The sequence below is a fragment of the Nothobranchius furzeri genome, chromosome 9 (genome assembly GCF_043380555.1).
Source record: "Nothobranchius furzeri strain GRZ-AD chromosome 9, NfurGRZ-RIMD1, whole genome shotgun sequence".
Lineage (NCBI taxonomy): Eukaryota > Metazoa > Chordata > Actinopteri > Cyprinodontiformes > Nothobranchiidae > Nothobranchius > Nothobranchius furzeri.
Window position 1 is genome coordinate 3,126,101 of NC_091749.1, and position 24,000 is coordinate 3,150,100.

At 45.0% G+C, this 24,000-nt stretch overlaps 1 protein-coding gene across 7 annotated transcripts in view; it reads left to right on the top strand.

The window, feature by feature from the left end:
- znf536 (zinc finger protein 536) overlaps positions 1–24,000 on the top strand; it is a 271,438-nt gene that overhangs the window by 147,897 nt on the left and 99,541 nt on the right. The gene's annotated exons all lie outside the window — the stretch shown is intronic.

Below are 24,000 nucleotides of genomic sequence, written 5' to 3' on the forward strand. Positions count from 1 at the left end.
TTCCTCCCGTCCTACTCTCTGATTCGTCTTCTTTCCAGGAAGATTTATAAATGTTGGAAGAAGAAACTATGTTTGCCGTTATGCTGTTTAATCCGGTGTGAGATTTAAATCTGCGGACGTGACAAACGAGTTTATAAAAGCACACATCCACCTAATCTCATGGAGAGATCAGCGGGATTCAGACAGTCACTTCCTGGCCTCGCGCTCCCCTCATCCCACTTGTAGAAAGTTTGCTCACATGAGCAGAGGTTGGTATGTGGTGGTGGTGTGTGTGTGTGTGTGTGTGTGTTACTGAAAGAGAGAGAGAGAAAATGAGTGAGTGAAGAAGGGTGAGCGGCATCAAAGCGTTGCTCTCAGCTGCAGCTGCCAAGCTTCCTCGTCCCCAGTTAGCAGCCATCCAGCTGTCAGGCTGCGCGGAGAGGAAGAGAGGGGGGAAATCTCTCACCAGCCATATGGTCCCCAGTTCTGTCAGAGACACTCCACGCTCTGTGGGCAAATGGCAAACTCATATATCTAATCAACACTCTTAATATCCAGACCTGAGACCAAGGCTTTTTCACTCTTGCCTCCCAACAACGTAGCTCTATGGGAACCAACCAGACAGCCTGGGCCACCTGAGCCTCACCAGAACACAGCAGAACCCACCAGATGCTGGAGTGGCTCTCAGCATCCCGGCAGTGGTAAAGAATATTGCTTTTTGTCTGTTTTGGTTGGATTCATTCATCAACTTTAGTGAACTAGTAAGGATGTATGACTGTTGCTGGGCAAACTGGAGTTAAACCAGCCACCACTCTGTTGTTGCACCACAGCAGACGAGGGCTGAGTGTGTGACACAAAACCTCCTATCCTCTTTACAAATCTGACACATAGAAATGTTGATACTGAAACGAAAATTCACCTCATCAAAAGTTGAGTGAAAAACTCCACAAAGGCATCACTAAACGTTCCAGCGGACCTCCTCAGGGCTCGTTCACCTCCCAAAGTGACTAAATGTGGCAGACGTGCGTTTGCTCTTCTCCCGTCTGAGGCCTTATTATTACAGTAAATGACACCGCGGACTGACGTGAACCCCTCCTTGTCACTGAGCAGAATCTGTTAGCTTTAGCATGACTCGCCCCAGAGAGAAAGGGCTTGAATGTGGCTTTGTGCTGTATCTGTTAGCGGGATGCTACACCTGCTCATCTAATCCTGGCAGGCCTCTGCCGCTAGTCTCTCCGGCTGCAGAGTAACATGTGCCTTATGGCACGGCAAGCCGCGCCGAATCACAAGGAGGTTTGTTGGTATTACAGTGACACTGGTGCGTAAAGCTGGGAGACATCCACCCCGCCTCTCCACCACCTCCCTTTTTCGGGACTGAAAGCCTGAACGCCTCCCCAGTTTCTGTGAGCGAGACAGCTAACACAGCAGACGTAGCTGACTCCGACAGTAAGGTGTTCTGAAAGAGAGAAGGCCCGCACAAGAACAGAATAATAAACACGAGTGGGACTTCAAGAGAAATCAGAAGTTAGGTGATCCAAGCCTCACAAATCTTTGCTCAAGCCAACAACCTGAAGCAGAGGCCATTAAAGGCGGCAGAGCTGGTGAGGTAGCAGCCTAGATGGATGTGGTGGCAGCAACGGTTTGGAGGGATGGTAACTTTAATGGCCCCACTGGGTTTTTAATGAGTGTTGTGCCCCAAACAAAATGAGCTAATTAGCGTTATCATCCATATATCAGACCCTACGCTCGCCCGTGCGTTCCCAGGCACTCACGTGCACACTCCTCTGTACGTGGCACAGAACAGTTCACAGCTTTTTACTGCCATGTTTAGTTTTCAGAGTACAGACCTAACAACACGGAGCGCTCCTGGCACGGCGCTCGGTCTCGTCTTTAACCGTCGGCAGCGACTCCGCCATGCTGCTACCCGACACCTCTCACAACAACGCGTAAGGTGCACGTCCTAGCCCCAGAGGTCCGTGCCCGGCTTGTGAGGAGAGCGATTAAGTCTACGCTGGTCCAACATCGGGATAACAATGCCATGAACGGTATTTGGAAAAAACAGACAAGAGCTCAAGCCAATATCCTGGCATTTGGACCCAGTTACCTGCACGTAAGCCGCGTGTTTGTCACGCCATCGCCTCTGGTTGACCGCGCCGCCCCACCAGCCCCCACTTTATTTCTGTTGCACTAAGCCTATTATAAAGTCAATAAACAATTGAGCTTTTTTCCCAGTCCCCTTAAATCTGCTTTCCCCTCCTCTATATATCCTCTGAGATGAAGGGGAAGCATGCAGGCGGCGGCATGCGAGGGCTGAGAGAGGAGGTGAAAGGAAAAGGAGTTCAATAACTCCTTCCTTCTCTCTTGCGTTGTTTCTTTTGGCCGGGTTGGCCTCCTTAAAGCTGCTTTTGATGCTCAGATAGGAGCGCTGTACTAAATGCTGCCAGTGTGTTTTGTAGTAAATAAAAAAGCTTGAAGAGAAAGTAAAATAAAAATCCCCCCGCTTCATCTGTGTTGTAGCCCCGTGCTCGTTCTTTTCATCTGCTTTTGCCTTTTTTTAAAGTCACTTTTGAAGCTGCTATGGTGGATTACAGCTCATGGAGATGACTGTATGATGTTTAATTGTCACATTCTTGAAATTAAACAACCCTTGAGTTGATAAAAATCTACAAACACCAACTCTGATAGCTGATTTTCAAATGAGCCATCAAGAAACGTGGCATTTGCAGATTTTAATTCCCTTTGTCACTTTAATATTTCAAGCTCTGCCGATGAGGGTGAGGGTGGGATGGTGGGACAAACTTCCTTTTCTTCCACCAGTCACAAATACAGTTGGAAAAGAGAGTAGTTTCGGTTTCTGTTCCCACTTCTCTCGTTGTTTACTTTAGTGGGAGAGCAGCTCCAGTAATCATCAGTGATCAAAACCAGTGCAGGTTTTCCTGGTGATGCTTTTGATGTACGCATGACAGAGTGTCGCCACGTCGTCACTCACAGAAAACAAGCAATTTGCTCCAAATAAGCCTCTGCCTGCAACGCGTTGGTTAATCCGCCGCAGACAGGATGCGTTATATTCCACAGAGAGCGAGTAAAAGTAATTATCTGTATAACAGCTGCAGATGATGACACGCTGTCACGTCGGCGGTTAAGATAATGCAGGGCGCTCGAACGCGTTCGCCCCAGTCCTCTGCTTTAGGCAGCAGGCCTGCGCTCAGCCTCCCTGCCTGCTGTACGCTGTCCAGTGGCTGGACGTTTGGACTGCAACAGATTTCCACAAGCTGTTGATTGTGTCATCTTGGATTTTATTCGTCTAACAAGCCTTCTTGGCTGACCCTTCCTTCAACAGGCCTGCTGTTGGCTGACCCTCCGTTCACCCACGTTACCATTGGCCAGCAACCCCACCCTACATCTTGAGCCATGCCTCCATTGCATGATCCCTGGAAGGCTCTCATCAGGATGGTGTGAGCTAGAATAGATGTGGACCATCGTGGTCATTCGGACACGCTTCCCCAGTTGGTCCTTGGAGACGGCGCTTGCAATGTGCCCAGAGTGTGTCAGTGCTGGGCAATCGTTTGGCTGGCTCGGTGCAATTCCCTGGGTTTGTACCCCACTGAGACCCCGTGTGGGCCGCTGGTGGTGACTGTGCTGCAGGCAGCATGGTGTGGCCATGTGTGTCACATCCCCCCTTGTCATCCTACCAGACGGAAGGCTGTATCATGGCTATCGTCCTGTCACACTTGGATGATGCGTCTTCGCCTCAGAGCTTGACAGTGACTTGCCTTACTGACAATTAGCATCAGAACCAGCCTTCCTATCCACCTGGTTCAAAAGGTCTGCGTGCTGACGATTGGCAGGCGTTTCATTTTCACTCTCCCGCTGCTGTCGACTTCACTGGCTCGCTCTGTTTTGACACGCTAACCATCGCTTTCACATCACGGTATCTCTGCACATGGAGCCGCCCCTGCACAGACAGCAGGGTGCCGCGGGTCGGCGTGCAGGGCCTCTCGTCGCTGTATCAGAACAATATTCAACAGGAGAGCAAGGGAGGTAGAAAGCCCCACCGGAAGCGTCCGCAGCCCCTGCCTTTACTCCGTGTGTTTTCCTCCTTCTCTCGCTTATTTCCACTGGGAGGAACACTGACCTCATTTGTGAGGACAATAACCCCCTTGACTTTGGGGATTAAGACATGAAACCTTTGTGGATTAATTAGGTTCGGAGCTGAATTCATTTTGTCGCCGTGGAAAGCAACGAGAGAAAGAAGAAAGAGAAGGATGTGGACTGCAGGATTTATTATGGGCTTGCTTTTTTCAGATATATTAAACACAAGCATTTAAATCCTGCATGAGGCTAGAACCGTGTTGGTTCGTTGGGCTAAGAACCAGCAAAGCAAGTGAGGAAGAACAAGACAAGCCACCAAATCACAGTAAGCAGCAGAGAGTGCTAGCCTTCAGGGCTGCTTTCAGTCCAGGGTTTTACGAGGGCGGCAACAACGTTAGCCCACTGAGCTTCGCTCCTTGGCGAGGTTACACATGCAAATGTTGTCTGCTGGACTATCGTCGCTGGAGCCTAAATCTGTGCATTCGTGCCCTTAGATCTGCTCCTAAGCTTGTGGCACATAATGTAGCGAGTAGCAGTCCTGACAATGCCGCAGGAAGCACATTATCTCAGTTGTCTTGGTAACAAAGCAAAGTGTTTGTCTTCCAAGATGCAGTGCAATTGCAATTTAGACGTTTTACACCTAGTGTGTGTGTGTGTGTGTGTGTGTGTGTGTGTGTGTGTGTTTTCTCAGTCAAGAGCATATGTTTGAATGTATCTTTAGCTTGTGAACGAGGCTGTTTGTTAGATGTTTTGTTTACAAAATAGCAAAGGTGTTTGTTTCACCAAAGCCGTAACAGAAAACGTGTTGAAGGCATTTTCGTGTCATCTTGTGCTTGTTGTAAATAAACGCGACTGTTGTCTTATTAGAGTAACACCTTCTGAACGCGACAGCCCCAGGTACGGCTCCCTTACGGACCGAGTGTGGAACATGTGTTTGATGAGGTGCTTTCTTCACTTTCATTCGCAGCTCTTCTAATGAACCCGAGTCTCGTCATCTCCATCCACTCCCTTACATTGTTCCTGCATCTGCCCTAAAGTTAGCAGTGCACGCTGCCGCGAACCGTGAGCATCTGTTTACGCTGATGGCAGGGTTGTTACGGCCGCTGAATGTGTCTCGGATCCTCTTAGCTGTTGCAGGTAGAAGCATCCGTTGCTAGACTCAGATTAGGCCCGGTGCTCCTGCAAACACATGGAGGTCTTGAGCTTCTTAAATCAGAATATGCATGAGCAAAGACTTTTTCAGGGACCTTTAGACAGACACTGGGTTATAGCTTTACACTAGAAAAACACAAAGCAAGGACACAAGGGCTCCCAGAAGCCGCGACGCTCTGGGGCTGCGTGTTTAACCCGCGGGCTTCCATCCAGCTGCCAACAGTTTGTGTCTCATCTCCGGAGAACACAGGTTTATCCTAGGTTTCACCCAGTGGTCCTCCCTTCTGCCTATCCTCTGTCTTAAGACACGGAGCTAAGTCGGGGCTAAGCCACAAGCCCCCCTCATGGGAGGACGGATCGGCCAAATGCCACCTCTCCTGGCAGGACTTGGGGGTAAGGTGTGATTGTGCCGCAGCGGTACTCCCAGAGCCAGAACTCCCTATTAGACACAGAGATGAGCTGTGGATTTTCAGGACCTGGATAGGAAAGCTGTTATGGTCAATCCTGCTTCCCAACATCACATTCTTTATTTTACTATCGGTGTCCCCCTCCTTCCCGCTCCTTGAGCCAGGCCCGCGCTCCACATCTCCACCTGTTCCGTTGGTACTTGACAAGACAGGATTTCCGCTTTTGTCTCTCCTGGCAAGGGGCCTTCCTCATCTTCTGGAGAGAAGGGCAGAAAGAGGATGAGGGATTGAAAGTTTGTAGAGGAAAGTTTTTGGAGGACGTTTCTGGATTACATTCACAAGGCGCAAGCTGCTCACAGTGTGAACATGGCACGTTGTCAATGAGATCTATTTCCATGACGATTATTTTTATACTCCAACAATCAGGGAGCCGACGAGCGCAGTAGCGCAGGAAGAAAAAGATGTCCTTCTTCCAACGCGATACACACTCTGCAACATTTTAGCTGTAAATACTAACAAAGCCGTGAGGGAGAATATAATGACAAGATATCAACCTTCTCTCATTGCTGCTCCAGCTCAACCGAGTGTCCTGTTGAGTTGTCAAGTGGAAGTGCACCAAACCTCAGGCTGCGCGCGTCGTCTAATCGGGTGCTCTCCGCTGCTCAGTGTTGCGGTAAATGCAACATCTGATGGCTCTCTGAAATCCAGCATGTTGGACAGGTGAGATGCTGCGGTGAGCATCACGTTTTGAGATGTGAGTTAGCGCCATGTCACCCTTCCCCATCTGTAGGCTCTCAACGTTGCATGTGGAGTGTGTGCGCTAGCAAGTTTTCACGTCCTCAGAAGTTCTTGGGTGTTGTGATGCACTGTGTGGGAAAGAACTGCAACGGGAACTCTTGTGGAAAAGGAACATTTGTACAATCCATCAGAAACATGGCAGCTAAACAGCAGACTTGGAATTCGTCGCTATATTCAGCGTCACTGTTTGACTTGGTGTCTGGCAGACTTAGACAGGGTGCAGATTGAGAGACAGTGTCACAGAGGGAGGGGGATGTCTTCCCTCCTTCATGGACCACCACTACCATGTCCTGCTCTTCAAAGTGTTTGTTTTTTTACACCTGGGAGAACCAGCCTCACCTCCTTGCCTCACGCAGCCTTGCTGACGGCGTCCGTCAGGTGGACTGGCACATCTCCGCGTTCGAACGACTCGGCTGCTGGTACGTTGTGTGCTCAGCGGGCTGCTGGAGGGCTTTCTGCAAGACAGAAGGGCCCGGCCACAGAGTGGGGTGAGAGCCAGACATCTTGATGATTTTTTTCGGGGTGCATCACCATCTCTCTAGAAGTGCCAAGCATGCACCAAGGCCGCGCCATCCTCGCCACCTTCCGTCTCTTCCAGGCATCTCGCGGTTTCTAAAACAAAGATGAGCCGGGTTGCCACATTAAAGACGAATGCTGCAAATTTCTGCGGGCGATGAAATTGTAATTCAGTGAAGCTGTAATAAATGCAGTGAAATGGTTGTCTGGTGCAACATTTTGTGAACTCGATTAGAGGTGCTAAACCATTTATTTGTGAAGTCTGTTATTGCACACATAATTTGTGGTGGCAGTGCCGTATACCTAATTTTATTTATGTATTCCCCTGGTCAATGTTGTTTCTAAACGAATGTGAGACTTTGGTCCTCTCCAGTGCAGGACTGGCTCTGTTTGTGCTGTAATCTGTTCAGTTTAGTGCTTTTATGAAGCTAGGCTCATAAACCAAAAGCATGCACAATAAATAAGGTTGCATCTTCTCTGGTGATGAACGATCAGGATAGACATCCTAAAAGTCTTCGTTACATACATTTCACATTCTGTTCTCCGACGAGTGAACCTGTGAAGCTTGTGTGAAGTGTAATTGTGCTCTGCTTTTCTACCTCCATCCCCCTCTCCCCTCGTCTAGATTAACACCATATAACACTGATCGATGGGTCCCTGCTAATAGTGTTAGACGTTTTGTTTTAAAATACCAGTGCCCAGCTGGTGACTCCTAGACTCATCTGTTTGTCTCCGTTCTACTGGTCTCCCTCCCCTCCATCTCTCCTCCTCTGCCCCCCGCTCCATCCCTCTCTCTCTCTCCTTTCCCTGCCTCTGTTGCTCATTTGCCACCTCTGACCATCCATCTCATCCTGCTTCCTGTTCTCTCTGCATCTTAGTCTGTTTGTTTTCAGGGCGGTGGGGGGGGGGGGCTGGTGAACTGGCCCAGCTCCTGGGCATCACACACATCTGACTGTATTTCAAGCCCAAACACAGCACGTTTTTTTGAGTCCTCCCCCTTTTTGCTTTAAAGGTCAGACATTAGTGCTGGTAAAAATTGATCTGTGGATTTATGAATTTAGCCCTGTTGTCGGGGCTCCTTTGTAATGGAAGATTCAGTGGGGCGAGCTTAACATTGCATTGTTTTGCTTTGACAGCGCAGCCGCGAGAGCCCGTGCAGCTGTTCCCCGTGCTCACAATGGCAGATTAATTAACACAATCATGTGGCGTTGGCTCCGGCTCAACAGCCAGGTCTGCTCAGGGATAGATAGGTAAATCCTATACATGCCTTTCCAGACGACCACTGAACACTCCTGTGATGCGCTGCCGTAGCTGGATAGACTTGGTCATTGGCTGGTCATCTGGAGAAATAAAGTGATCTTTGAATAGGAGGATCATTTGCTAATTGCACTGATGTTAACGTCGTCATGTGTCGGCCGAGACTGCGTCTGTCTGGGAAACTCACCCATTCACTCTCACGTCGTTCTGATTTCAAATGGATGCAGAGAGGTCTTTTTTGAGCACACGTGTAAATTCGTGTGTGTGTTGAAGTAGCTTTTGTGTGGATGTATTTGTATGTTTGTGTCGGCGTGTGTGTGTGTGTCCTCGACGCCCCTAGAAAGCCGCTGCCATTAGACGAAGCTGTTCTAATTAAGATTCCTCGGTCGACCCGTCTCTCTTACTTACTCTTACTTCGCTGACATTTTAAACTGTCTATTATTCCGCTTGCCTTTCAGGTGCAATGCTGTGCAAATGGCAAGTCAAAAAATTATGTATCTTTTACGTACAGTTATCCATCAGGGACAAGGTGGAGGTGGTGGGCGTCGGACTGGACCTGCTTTTTAAACGATCACAGCTTTCTGTGATCCGCACCGTGCTCTCTAACAACCCGCAAGCCTCAGCCTTCACATTTTATTATTATTTATTTCATCACCTTTCTCTACACACACACACACACACAGTGATCTGCATGAACATGACCACAGTTTGTCAATATTTTACCCTTGGCCCATCCCCTGTGTTGATATAATGATCACTTAACAGTCAAGAGTAAGGCGAGGAGGAAATTAGGGCGTCGGCGGCAGAGAGGACAACAACACTGAAGCAATTATGTTTCTTTCAGCCCGAGCATTCCCACGTTAATGAAATCCCTTATCGTGAGGGGAAGAGGAAGGTGGGGAGGGGAGGACAGGTGTACAAAATGTACGTTGTTCATTTATCTTATTCTCTGAAATGAACGGAAAGAGCACTGAAAGTAATGCAGAGATAAAGTTCAGGCAACAAGTGTGTGCAGCATTTGTTCTTCCTCTTCCCTTTCGTCTTGCTGGCCGTGCATTCTGCGGCGGCGGGGGAGCGGTGAAAAGAGCAACGAGTTTGTGAGGCAGGTGAATGGGAGAGGAGGAGGGAGTGCACGGAGTCGCACGCGTTAGCATCTTCTTAAAGGACAAATCGAAGACACTCCCCACGCTAACATTTAAAGTATTTACCTTCCTGCTAAACGTCTGCCCTTTTCCTGTGTAGATGAGATCAGTCAGTGTTGGAAAGTCTCAGATATCCGGCTAAAGAGCTGATGTCAAACCCGACTCATCGGGCTTTATGTGTGTGCGTGTCTTTTCCCATTGTTTCACCGCTTTTTCAGTAATTCTCCATGCTTCATGTGTGTAGGAAACATGAACATGCTGCACATTCGGCTTTGCAGCTCAGTAAAATGTAATCTTCTGTTTCATTCCTGAGTTTAGAGCCTTTTTCTGGGACTGAAGGAAAGGCTGCAAGAGTCGACTGTCTGTAACTGAACTTGTGAAATACCTTCAAGGTGAAGGACTCCAGAAAGCTGCTGTTGCTAGTTCTGCAGCATGAATGAATGAAGCACATGCAGGGGTCACCAACCACTGGGCGGAGAACAGTTAGTGGAATTTCTGCTAGTGGGGTCGCGTGGGGAAAAAAATCTACCAGGTTTGTACAAACTAACCTAAACAAAGTAAAATAAACCCATCACTGCTACCCAAATACAAGCAAAACCTATTTAAATGGGAATAGGGGAAACCACTATAACCATCTATATATATATATATATATATATATATATATATATATATATATATATATATATATACATATATAATATATATATATTATATATGTATATATATATATACATATATAATATATATATATATATATATATATATATGTATATATAGTGTTTATTTTTCCATCATAACAAAACATATAAAACACATGAAAAGTAAAATAATTATCTAATAAAGATCATAATAATAATTGTCACAAGTACAACTTCCTCTTATACATTAAGAGTTTCTTTAGATATGAATTATGAACGAAGAGGTACAGGCTGAAGTTAGACTTATTTAAGCCTACCCATTCATTCATTACAAATAATCAACAGTGTCATAAATATCAACAGTAAATAAACATGTAAACAATGCATTTAGTACATGCATCATTTTAAATTCAACAAAACAATCTAGAGGTATAAACGTGTGACAAAACTAACTATATATATATATATATATATATATATATATATATATATATATATATATATATATATATATATATATGAGTCCATGTGTGTGTGTGTGTGTGTGTGTGAAATATGGTTAGACTTCAGTGTTTTTGCTGATGCTACTGTTGAACTCTAGAGAAGTCTCCAGAGCCCTCTTTGATATCCGTATCCACACCGCTGACCCTCCCCCGCGTTATATTAAGCCCTGTGTTGATAGACACATTTTTATCATTTATCTCTAATAAGGCTCAGACCATTAGGAACACAATTACCACGCCCTTTCATATTCTTTCTGACCTTGGTTACTACACACCCTGCACCTCTGTGCACCATTCAAATCAGTCTAACTGCCAATCATTTAACCAGTATCATAACTCAAACTGGGAATCAGCGGCACGTCAAACATAAGCTACCCTAAACCGTTGCCTTTAAAGAGGTCCTTCACTGAGAAACCCTTATTAATGGTTGTTTCTGATTATAATCAGTCACTCTGAGGTTTTCATGCAGGCTGAACATGGAAATAGTCTCCTACACCTGTCTCCTGCACTAGCTCCTGGACAGTTAAAGTCTAGGATCAGAAAAACCCGACAGATCTACGTCAAGCTTTGGCTTGGACTCACCCACCTTCGCTCGCGACAAGGATGGTTGTGGTTGGCAGAAAACAGCAGACAGCATCAGAAGCTAACTATTAGCATTAGCAACGCCGCCACAACTCCTCCAAGCTGGAGTTATCTGTGGAGATAAAACATCAACGTTGCTGCGCAAACAGAGTCAGTAGTAGAGTTGTGTTGCTGTTAGCCAATCACAGAATGCCCATGTGGTCAGGTGACTGTTTAAACATGTGATTTGACCAATAAACAACAGTGATTACTATGTTGTTATTTAGAAACTGTCTTCAATACTAAATGATGTATTTAACTGTTGTTTAAACCCACTTGGAAAATGGATCCAGATTTATGACAGAACATGTGATGTGACATCGTCCAATAGCATCGTCTGCTCTGACCGGTCCAGACCGGTAGATGCTGCTACATAAACGCCGCTGAGGTTGCTGCGATGACTGTGCATGAGTGTGGTCCTGCCGACATGGAACGCGTCTTCTTCTGTTTTTACAGCAGAGCGGTTCATTTCAGCTCTAGAAGGCCTGCTTACCTTGCAGGTGCAAACCTCAAGTATGTTTAAGGACCGGTGAGGAGCGACTTACCGTCGACGTCCTCTGGGGAAAATAAGATTTTAAATAAATAAAAGGTGAATTAATGCCTTAGCCCTGGTTACAGCGGCCGTGCCCAGCTGCAGTGACAGTAATGTCGGCTTTGGGCTGCTGTGCTAGGCTTCCTTCCATCAGTCCTTTAAAGGATGGCTAACTGATCTGAAACAGATCTGGGGCACCGGGGGGTTGGCCCTAGCTTGTTGGATTTAACGACCAATTTCCTCCGCTGCTTCACGCCACGAGCAGTTAAACGACAGTCAAGGTGCCCAGAGGTTCCCCACCGTAGGACTGGAGGTAGTACAAAGTCCACTGGCTGTAGAGGCAGAGTGAATAATTGAGAGCGACCTACCCTGGCTGCCAGGCAGCAAATCAAAGCCTGTTTCCTCAGCAGGAACCTAACTACCAGCTACTAGTATCAAGTCAGATTTCAGGGCATTCCAGCGGCCATTTAGTGATCAAGTGCAGGCAATCCCTTCTCATGGAGGGGTAAAAGTCTCCAGAGCCACAGAGAGAGTAGAAACACCTACACCCACTACAGACACATCAGGCAGGCTCAGAGGAAGCCAGGAGAGCATGTACTCTGCTGTACTACAGCTGAGAACATGGGCACAGAGGTCAAGTATTTGTGACCTTCTGAGAGTCTGAAAGAGTATTTTATGTTTCAGAGGGCTGAAAAGGTTCAGATGCGTTCTGAATAACCCAAATTTTAAGATCCAAAGCCCACCATCTGTGTTTGTATATATATTTTATATTCATTCATTTATTATGTGTGTATGTATGATGTAGGAGATGATGTAGGAGACTTAGAGGTTCTTTCTGGACGCTTCTGGATCTGTGATCGTTTTAATTAAAAAGATGAAAGCAGTTCTGGTGCGTCTAACGATCCTGAAGTCCGGCGGTCCGGTGCCGTAGAGTTTAGTCGATATTAAAAGCCCACTTGACCTTCTGCACAGCGGTAGAGGCCTTCATGTAGAGGAGGAACCTAAAGCAGCCCCGCCAAACTTCCACCACTGAAAACTTCATCCCGCTCAGCACTATCAAGCTAATAATCAATTATTAATATCCACAATCCTCCGCCCTGATATGACTGCTTGGATGTAGAAAAGCAGGCAATTATGTGCTACTCTGTCTTTTGGGTTTTGGCCGCTTCCATTTCCGGCCTGCCTCGGCTCCACCATCCGTTTAGCTCCACTATAAATATATAACAACCAGCTCCTCTAGCTCCCCACGACTTCTCATTGGGCCCCTCTCACTGCAGATATCCTGATTCAGATTAATTTGTAATTAGTCTTGAGTTGTTGAGCCTCTGAGAGATAAAGGATTCCAGCTCCCATTCTATTTGCCCCAAACACTGCCGATCACTTAACAAGAACAAACGCTCGCTCACTTGATAAAAATAGCTTAAGCCTGGACTTATTTGTTTGGCGACAAATGCCAGACACATATGTCTGAATGACTCGGGTGATGCTGGAGCAGGCAATAAATGAGATGGCCTAAAATAAAACTTGTCATTGTGTCTCTGTGCTGTTTTGTTTGTAAAAAGGGGAAAAAATTGCTCAACGACTCATCCGCTCAGAACAGGCGGTGCAAGACATCTCAGTAAAACAATTAACAAAGACACAAAAAGACTCGACTCATTTCAGTCTGTTTAAGTTCAGCATCTCAAGCTCTTCTGACTACCTATGAATGTACACGCACGTCGTAAAAAAGAATATATATACATATATACATATATATATATATATATATATATATATATATATATATATATATATATATATATATATATATATACATATGTATACATATATACAAATATATATATATATATATATATACATACCGGTATATATATATATGTATATATATATATATATGTATATATATATACATATATATGTATATATGTATATATATATATATATATACGTATATATACATATGTATACATATATACAAATATATATTTATATATATATATATATGTATATACATATATATATATATATATATATATATATATATATATGTATATATACATATATATATATATATATATATATATATATATATATATATATATATATATATATATATATATATACTATATATGTATATATACATATATATATATATATACATATATATATATATATATATATATATATATATATATATATATGTATATATATATACATACATATATATATATATATATATATATATATATATGTATATGTATATATACATATATATATATATATATATATATATATATGTATATATATATATATATATATATATATATATATATATATACATATATATATATATATATATATATGTATGTATATATATATACATATATATATATATATATATATATATATATATATATATATATATATATATATATATATATAATTATATAATGAGAGAGACATAGATAGTAAGATACGAGTCAGTATGTACGGTTTAACAGTAGAAGAAGCTAAAATAGAAGTATACATATATGTATATACAACATTTAGCGTCATTTATGTATATATATATATATATATATATATATATATATGTTTATATATATACATATATATAAACATATGTATATATATACATATGTTTATATATATATATATATATATATATATATATGTGTGTGTATGTATATATACATATATAATGAGAGAGACATAGATAGTAAGATATGAGTCAGTATGTGCGGTTTAACAGTAGAAGAAGCTAAAATAGAAGTCAGTCATTTAAAAAATAAGGGATGTGGGCAGGCCGGGGGGGGTGGGGGGTGGGGGGGGGGTGGGGGGGGGGTCCAGTCTATTAATAGTTGAGTCATCAGTGCCTCAATGTTCCGAAATGGCAAATTGTTAGATCCCCAATGGTGATTATTACTTGCTGTCAATGACCTTCATAACAAATTAAAATTATGCGACTGGGACAGAGCGTGCTCTTTAATAGGCGTTATGCATGGGATTGTGTGTGTGTGTGTGCATGTTACTTTGTGCATGCAAATGTGTGCATGTGTGTGTGGCTAAGTGAAGGCCTGTAGCATTTAAAAACTGCCCTTCCTTTGAAAAAAAGTGCAGTTCATGTTGTCTCGTTTGTTTTTAAGTGTGGAATTATCTCTCGTCTCCTGGTCACACACATGCTGTACTTTGGCCCAGTCCTATTTGTAAATGTCGTCACCTAGCAGGTAGTAGGAGAACCAAGAGAAATATGTTCACCACACCTAGAGGGACAGTAATGGTGGATTTTGATATTTTAATGGCCATGTCTCATCACTTTGAAGATTTGGAAAAGTTAATCCAGTAGGAAAATCCTGGAAATCCTTGTAAGATCAGAAAAACATGCAACCAGACTATTTTCTGGAAGATGCTTTTCCTCTCATCCAAAAAACTTTTTCAGTTCAGACAGAAGTGTGCAGAATAGCAAGCCTATGAGGTGCATTCAGATCTTTATTAACACCAACTCGTTTACAAATGGCCGCCCTGCTCCACCCTCCTGAGGGCCGTTGGCTCTTTGAGTAAAACGCTGCTCTTCCCTCTGCGATGTGGCTAAAGCCTTTTGAATCCAAACTGACTCAGGAGGGAAACTTTGGCAATGCTGACCCTCACCAAAACAAAAATCCAACAACAATTTGAAAAAATGACGCTAAATGTTGTGTTTCGACTCAGCTAGCTTGTGGACAGGACAGGTTTCCTTGTTGGGAGTCAGGAGCATCTGGACTAGCGTTTGACCCAACAGCTGTCCTCTCATGACCCCAGGTTTGACTGATTAGGTTTTAGCAAACTACTCAAAGGCTTAAAAAAGCATCACGTCGGAAAAAATACTTTTTTTTTGAACAATTGAAAATATAAACAGGTTTACAGTAAAGAATTCCAAAAGGGAACCTAGAAAGCATACGAGCTTCTCTGTAGTTGTCTTCCTTCCCTGTGAAGCGTACCACCAGTTTCACCATGGGCACCTGCGTCCAAGCGCGAGTGGAGAAGCGCTGTGACGGTGCCAAAAGCCCTACGTCTGAGTACGCAGGTCAACGTTTGGTCTTTACACACTCAGTGTGAGCGCTCGTTGTTGTGTATGAGTGTAGAGATGGGGTCGTACACACTGGTGCATCTACTATATAAATGTCTGTACTTCACCTACAGAGACACTGGGCCAGCTCATAGAGATGAAAGACAGGACATGTCCTTGGTCTTTGGATTTATCACCAAGCACACACACACACACACACACACACACACACACACACACACACACACACACACACACACACACACACGGGGTATTTGCATGACACAGATTTACCCACCATGGAATCCCCTTCCTAAGAGACCTTGTTAGAAGTGTTCATCCCTTGTGGTAATATATGTCTTTAAGTGAGCATTTATGCTCCCGAGCTATCGATCACCGTAGCTACATCCCTCACCAGATAATTACTCCACCTTAATATGCATCCTTAATGAGGCCTAATTGATTCATTTTCATTGATGGAGGGTAACACCACTAATGGCTGCGATGTGCAGAGCATTGATGCCGTGTACAGTATAAACTCTGACCAGTGCCAGATGGATGGAGGGTGGGATAAAAGTGGTGGTGCTGAAGCTGAGGTTGATGATTGGCCTATTGTGCCTGCTGTTGATTTAGCATGCTCGGGAATGAATAGGAAATCAATGGTGGCTTAGGAAGGACGTCTACTTTATTCAGCATTAAAGAGACAGTGCAACAGGGTAGTTGTGGTGTTTAGAATAAATATAGCACTTTAGACACCTGCATATATATATATATATATACATATATATATATATATATATATATATATATATATATATATATATATATATATATATATATATATATGTATAATGATTCAGTTTCACTTGACCTTAGCCACATGTTTCTTAATATCATGTAGTGGCACTGTCTTTGCTCCTTTTAGTTTTGCCGTAACGTGTCGTCTGTCTGATTCCTAAGTTTCACGTCTTTATTTGGGGATTTTCTGGTCCTGAATTGTGTAATCTCCGTCCCCGCCGCTGCTCTACCAAGACAAGTCCAGCTGCATCCTGGGTAAGCAAGGCAGCAACCTAGTCATCCTTCACTAATGGTAACTACACCACTTCCTGCCAACACAGACTGAGAGGGGACATGATGAATATACACCCTGATTATTATAGCATTACACACACACGCACACCCGTGGTAGTGTGTGTGTGTGTGTGTGTGCACAAGGCAGACGGACACATTAGTAATTGCTTTTGTCTTTGTGTCCTAAAAGACACCTACCTCTGTCCCCATCTGCCTTTTGTGCTCTCACGCATTCGCTCAAACTGTGGTGGTCAACACACACACACACACACACACACACACACACACACACACACACACACACACACACACACTCACAGACCCTCCAGCATCATCCACAGCCTCTCAACAGGGCTATGATCACCCTGCTAGAATGATAAAGTTAGTGAGACATCAGTGCTCCCTCAGACGTTCATCTGTGTGTGTGTGTGTGTGTGTGTGTGTGTGTGTGTGTGTGTCGTTTGCCAATGCTCTTTGAAGCCTGACACAGACTTGAGTAGGGGGGGAACAAAGGTGGGCCGGTGCCAGGGAGAAACTTATGGCACCATTCCTCTTCTCCTATCTGGGCAGAGGCATAGCCTTTACTGAGGGAGAGAGCCACCTTCTGTCAGCCGGGGGTGGTGGTGGGACGGCGGGTGGAAGGAAAAGTGGCAAGAGAAGGATGGAAGGAAAACATGTCTTAAAAAGAGGCTCACTTCAAAGTGTTCCAGGTTCCAGACGGGTTTTTAAAAGTGGTCAGAGAACGAGTTCTCCTCCGCCCCACATTTACAACAAACACCGTTCCACACAAGTGTTACCCACGTCAAAGACAGAGAGAACTCTCTTCCTCTTCCACAGCTCCAGTCTTAGTGCGGCGGTTCACTAATAAATATAAATGTTTGCGATTAGCATCTCTGCAGCACAGGTGCATGTTTGTTGCGAGGGGAGGCTTGTTCATTAATTTTCAGCCATGAAAAGTGCAGTGCGCCATGAACGGAGAGTCCAAATCGCACGCACTGATAAATGAACGCACAGATTGTTAATGTACCATTGTAGGGCTGCTGCCTCCACCAGCTCGGGAAAACAGGGCCTGCTGCCAAATGCAGGGCCGAGTGCACACACCGGCACACACACACACAGTCTGAGAGGTGTGGCAGCACCCATTCAGAGGTCTAGATTAAACTGAATAGAGCTTTAGAAGTGGCGTGTTTTTTACTCGTCTAACCTCGGATTGTTTTAGATCGTATAGAAAAGACACCCTCTGGTGGGAGGCCTCGGGCTTGTGCTGTCTAATTAGATTTGGTGGAACTGCACACCTTGTGCCCTGGTGACGCTTTGATTTATTAGAGATAAGAGAAAAAGGCACATTAGTTAAAGCAAAACTTAAGATTTAGTTTTATTTCCAGTCGCATGGTATTTGTAGATTAGTGGTTTTTACCGTCTGTGTGTGTCTGCGTTGATGTGGGTGTGGATGCAGCACGTGTGCATTATCAGAATTACCCCATATTTTAATTAGGTAATGCATTCTGGATCTAGGAACGATCCTCAATATGTGGTGTTTGAGATACAGCTGCGAGTGTAGCGTTCCCTAGGAAAGGGAGAAATGCTGCGGAAGTGTAAACAAAGAGAAAATAAATAAAATCAGCCTGAAAACGGCTTGTTTCTCAGGAGCTGCAAAAATGTTTTATTAGGGGACCGCCGAACACCTGCCTTAAAATGTCGTTTCAACACCTCCCGAATGCCATTTTGCTTAATTGACTTGGAAATGGCCCAAATGTATTGCTGAATGCGGTCTAATTAATATTAATAATAAATGCCATTAGTAACATCAAAGAACATCTGGTGCCCCTGTTTACCCCACCGCCTTATATGTAACACATTCTGCTGCTGTTTTAATCTCACCAACAGAGCGGGGTAAACAGAAACTGGCATTCTCTTTATTTTTAGTTTTTACCAGCATTAGTGTTGTGTTTGTTGCAGCTTTTGTGCTTTGGTTGGTCTTATTTCTGCAGCTCAGCAGGGTCAGCGGTGAAACAACAAGTGTGAGGTGAGGAGACGCTCTCTGCTTTCCTCCTTGTGCTGCTGGCGGTCTGGTTGCTGTAATACCTCAGAGACTTCTAATCCCTGGTGTATTCCCACAGAGAGAATAAAATGAGTTAAATAAATAAAAACACAACGCATCTGCACATGAAGAGCGCCCGCATCGGGGCTTCCTCCGCGCCCATAAATCACAAGTCGAATAACTTTAATCTAAAATTTCATTCAGTGGTTGTTGTCAGGTGGTAAAAGGAGGGGTACCGCGGCGGTGTTTAATGATAATTGGTGTTTGGTTAATAAATTCTGCGAGTTCAGATTACATGCTAGCACTGGCTGCTATGCTAGCATCAGCAGTGTAACTAAACCTCAAACTGATTAACTCGCGTGAACCAGACGCTCACAAAGATGGCATCAGTCCAAATGACTAAGTAAAAAGACTGAAGGGCAGGGGGTGCTGGCAGGTGTGTGTGTGTGTGTGTGTGTGTGTGTGTGTGTGCACGTGTGTGTGTGTGTGTGTGTGCACGTGTGTGTGTGTGTGTGTGCACGTGTGTGTGTGTGTGTGTGTGTGTGTGCACGTGTGTGTGTGTGTGTGTGTGTGCACATGTGTGTGTGTGTGTGCACGTGTGTGTGTGTGTGTGCACGTGTGTGTGTGCACGTGTGTGTGTGTGTGTGTGTGTGTGTGTGTGCACGTGTGTGTGTGTGTGTGTGCACGTGTGTGTGTGTGCACGTGTGTGTGTGCACGTGTGTGTGTGTGTGTGTGCACGTGTGTGTGTGTGCACGTGTGTGTGTGTGTGTGTGTGTGTGTGTGTGTGCGTGTGTGTGTGAGAGAGAGAGAGAGAGAGAGGGAGCACGTGCATGTGTGTGTGTGTGTGTGCGTGTGTGTTTGTGTGTGTGTGTGTGTGTGTGTGTGTGTGTGTGTGTGTGTGTGTGTGTGTGTGTGTGTGCGTGTGTGTGTGAGAGAGAGAGAGAGAGAGGGAGCACGTGCATGTGTGTGTGTGTGTGCGTGTGTGTTTGTGTGTGTGTGTGTGTGTGTGTGTGTGTGTGTGTGTGCGTGTGTGTTTGTGTGTGTGTGTGTGTGTGTGAGAGAGAGAGAGAGGGAGCGCGTGCATGTGTGTGTGTGTGTGTGTGTGTGTGTGTGTGTGTGTGTGTGTGTGTGTGTGTGTGTGTGTGTGTGTGTGTGTGTGTGTGTGTGTGTGTGTGTGTGTGTGTGTGAGAGAGAGAGGGAGCGCGTGCATGTGTGTGTGTGTGTGTGTGTGTGTGTGTGAGAGAGAGAGAGGGAGCGAGCCTCAGGCTGGATGGTGTTGTGTTGCTCTGCTGTAAGGAAATCAAGTCCCCCCAGGCGCATTTTTAAAGCCTAATGCCTTTCAAATGATGTCATCACGTTTTGCTCTCTCCCCCACCACCCTTGCTCTCACCCAATCTCACTTAATATCTCCCCCCCTTTTCTAAATGCCCCCCCCCCCCACACACACACACACACACACACACACACACACACAGCCCCCACCACACACACACACACTCCCCAAATCACTTATTTGGCTACAGGGAGAGCCGCTGGGCTTCGACAGCAGCCACGTGACGCATTAGAATAATGGCCGAGCAAGAAGCAAAACCATCTTGTGTTTTTATGACTGATGTGCTTTTTACCCCCTTGTTTTATTTCCTGAAAGTGATATCATCCTAATCAGAACCACAAAGCATTAGAGAGCAAAGTGTGACTGAACGAGCACCATTAAGGAGCTGGCATTTCCCACCGCCACCACCAGCCCACGTGCACCCTTGGCATCGTGCGTGCACACAGCCATTGGCTTAGCCTGTTGTTCTCACTGGTATTTTTCCTCCTCGTTACTGGGAGCTGGGTGTGGTCGCTGGAGCAGCGTAGGACCAACACACGTGAAGATCCACATTGATTTATATATTTGTCAGTCAGCTGCGGCGGCGGCGGCTGCCTCGGTGGCGTTTCCTCACGACGCCGATGCGTCCAAGATCCTGGCGACGTGCGGTCAGAAGGGAGCGAGGTGTCGAGCCCGCACACACTCAGGCGCGCATTTGCACCCTAGTGCACAGCTAGTCAGAGGGGAAGTGTGCGTGCATGATTGTGAGTGCAGCAGACAGCAGGCAGAGTGACTGATACTCAGCCTGCCTCCCAGATGGCCTGCTCAACTCTGCTCCAATCTGATCTCAGAGCCTTTGTTCTGGCATGTTCCATTACGCCGCCGTGACACCAGTAAAGGCAGAGGGGAGAGGAGCTGGTCTCAGATCAGATACAGCTGAATTATACATGTATTCTTTCCCTCTCTGTGATACTCTTGTACCAGCACAGTCGCAGTTTTGCATTTGTCATGTTTCTGTCCCTAGAGCAGAGGGAAGAGACGGCTTCACACACGCTGGATAAAAAAACCGCCTGCATGTTTAAGTTCAAGATGTAATAGTGGGTTTAAATTTTTATTAAAATGATTCTGTTTTTGACGGGAAAGCTGATCTTCTGTGGGGACTAATGTTAAAAATATGAGGTTTGGGTGTCGTCATCTCAGCAGGAAGCTAAGGCACGTCTGAGTGATGCAGATAAAAGCGTAAATATAAAAGAACAATAAAGTTTCATCTCAGCAAGAGAAGAAATGTGTCATTTGTCCCTTTAATTCACCATTTCATGTGAGTTTTAAGAACACGTTCACAACAATATACCTTTAATAGTCCTGTACAGGCATGCATACGTTTTCTTTCCTTATAACGTGCTGCCAGTATTCCAACACATTCCCAGATCAGCATGTCAGCTGAAAGTGTGATGATAGCAAGTGAAAATGGCATTTACAGTTGCAAACAACTCACCCGTGACAATCACAGCAATGCTGTCTCCAACAGCAGTTCTTTGCATGCATAATACCGAATAAAGGTGCTGGAAATCAATAGTCGGAGGATAGTTACAGCTGGGTGTCAACGGGCGACTCTCTCCACATCACAAACCCCGCCGTGCACGCCGATGCCTGAAATACAGCGTGACCTTCAAAATGTCATAAATGTGTTGTGCAATAAAGTGTCAATATTTGTGGTTATAAGGAGCCGGATGACTTTTACAGTAATTGGAACAGCCGCGTTAAAGCTGCGGATCAGTCAGCTGATTAAAGACGTGCATGCTGGACACCCAGCTTAGTGCCAAGGAATTATGGGAATTCAACTCCACGTGCACACGGACACGATGGGGAAGCACACCCAAAGTTGTGTTTTACTTTTCCTTGTAGTGTGTGTGTGTGTGTGTGTGTGTGTGGTTATGTGTGAAGCCCATTTATTATTGAAGGGCTGTTATATGCCAAGAGAGCACACTCTCATCCTCCCAGTAGTGCGTCTTCCTCTTACAGGAGCACTATTAACCCTGACACACAAGGACACGTCTGACTGTGTGCTCGTGACAGAGAAGTGTGTGTGTGTGTCCTGTTTCTAGTCTGTGTTTTGGATTTTTTAATTTTAAACCCCATCTGGGCGGGCAGGTGGGCCAGTGTCTGTTACATGATGCTGGGAACGGCTGCCAAAAAGGGATCTGTACAGTAGACCAGTCAAAATATGTTTGTGGGGAGGCGGCTGTGGATACAGTATGGTGCCGCCCTGGACCGAGCACCGGGGGAATCGCATTTGCTTTTATTTAATTATTTTCTTCTCGCAAACGATTTTGACCAAATTCAAATAGAAAAGCCACCCAGCAGGTGAGTTCCTTCCAGACCCACCCGGCAAACCCGGTAGATCCTCTGAAAGTGGACCTAACGGGTGATGACTGCTGTCTGCACACACGGCGTTAACATCGGTCTATTGTCACACGTTTACACGCAGGCCATCTCTCTCAGCGCTGGCTTGAATGGCCTGCAGCCTGACGGCGGCCCTGCTGGATGGAGTTGTGTGTTTAGTGTCAGTCGAAGAGGACTTGCTGACTTGGGTCTTTCTATTCTGTAAACCTTATTGGACTCTGCAGTGAGGGAGGGGGGAGCGAGGCGGGGAGCTACAGAAACAGATTAGGCGTGCTCGTCATTGTTGCCAAGACAAGTTCCTCAATTTTGAATCTTTTTTTTGGCTTTGTTCCCTTTTTCCACACGCACACCAAATCATGTACCAGATTAGAAAATAAACAACATTTGTGTGTGTAATGTATGTGCTCAGGCCAGAGGAACAGCTTAGCACTGGCTCAAAGTTTGGAGTCAGCGTTGCTCACGAGTTCAGCGGGAGCCGTGCATGCGTGTGTGTGTGGTGGACGGACCTTACGAGTGCAGAACCCGTCTCACACAGCCAGAGTAACGCTTTAGGTTTCTGTACATCAGTTCTCTGGCAGGTGTGCGCTGCGTGGGACGATGGTGAGCCTCCACCAGTGACTCCCATCAAAACAACAGAACCTTGTAGAAAGATCTAGAACTTTACAGCTTCGGGACACCAGACCTGTCAGCTGTTTGTTGCTTTCACCAGGGGCGTGTCCAGGGAGTGGCCTGGGGTGGCACATGCCACCCTTAGAATCTGATTGGCCACCCCCAGGTGCCACCCTACTAAGTTCCAGTTTAAACTGACTTTACATTGTCGACAAAAGGCTTGGGTTGTAAACTCCAAAAATAGTGTGTGGTAGCATGCACCTTTAACATCGTCTTCTAGCCCAGGCCTACAGAACATTTCTGTAGTATTAATATTATTTATTATTTTTTCATATTCACATAAATAGTATTTAGAGTCCCACTCATCTCCAGTTGGTGGCAGTAATGCAACAAGAAGTGACTTGCTAACCACCACAAAACTAGAAGATGAATAGAAAAAAATGGTGATTGTGCAATGTGAAACGCCAAAATTCACTAGAAAGTAAATAAATAAATAAACGATTTGTGTAAATAAATAAATAAAAATAACCATTGGTGCCACCCATGCATAAACAAGTGCCCCACATGGGCCACCCCATTTTAAAAGTCCTGGACACGGCTCTGGTTTTCACGGTTCTTTGTTCCGCGTAAGCGCCAACCCGGCTGTGTTCCTCGGCTCTTTAGACGCTGCACATCAGACTCTCCTGACTATCAGCACAACTAGACCAGCGTGCACAGTCTGATGCCGACACTCTCACCTCAGATCGTGCTGCTGTCAACACATTCCCAGGTTGTCGTCACTCATCTTTAGATGCCTGTTCAGAGGCTGATTGTGTTGATAACAGACCGCTGTTGCTCTAAACTTTGCATCATCGATTTTTTTGGCTTTTTTTTTTGGCA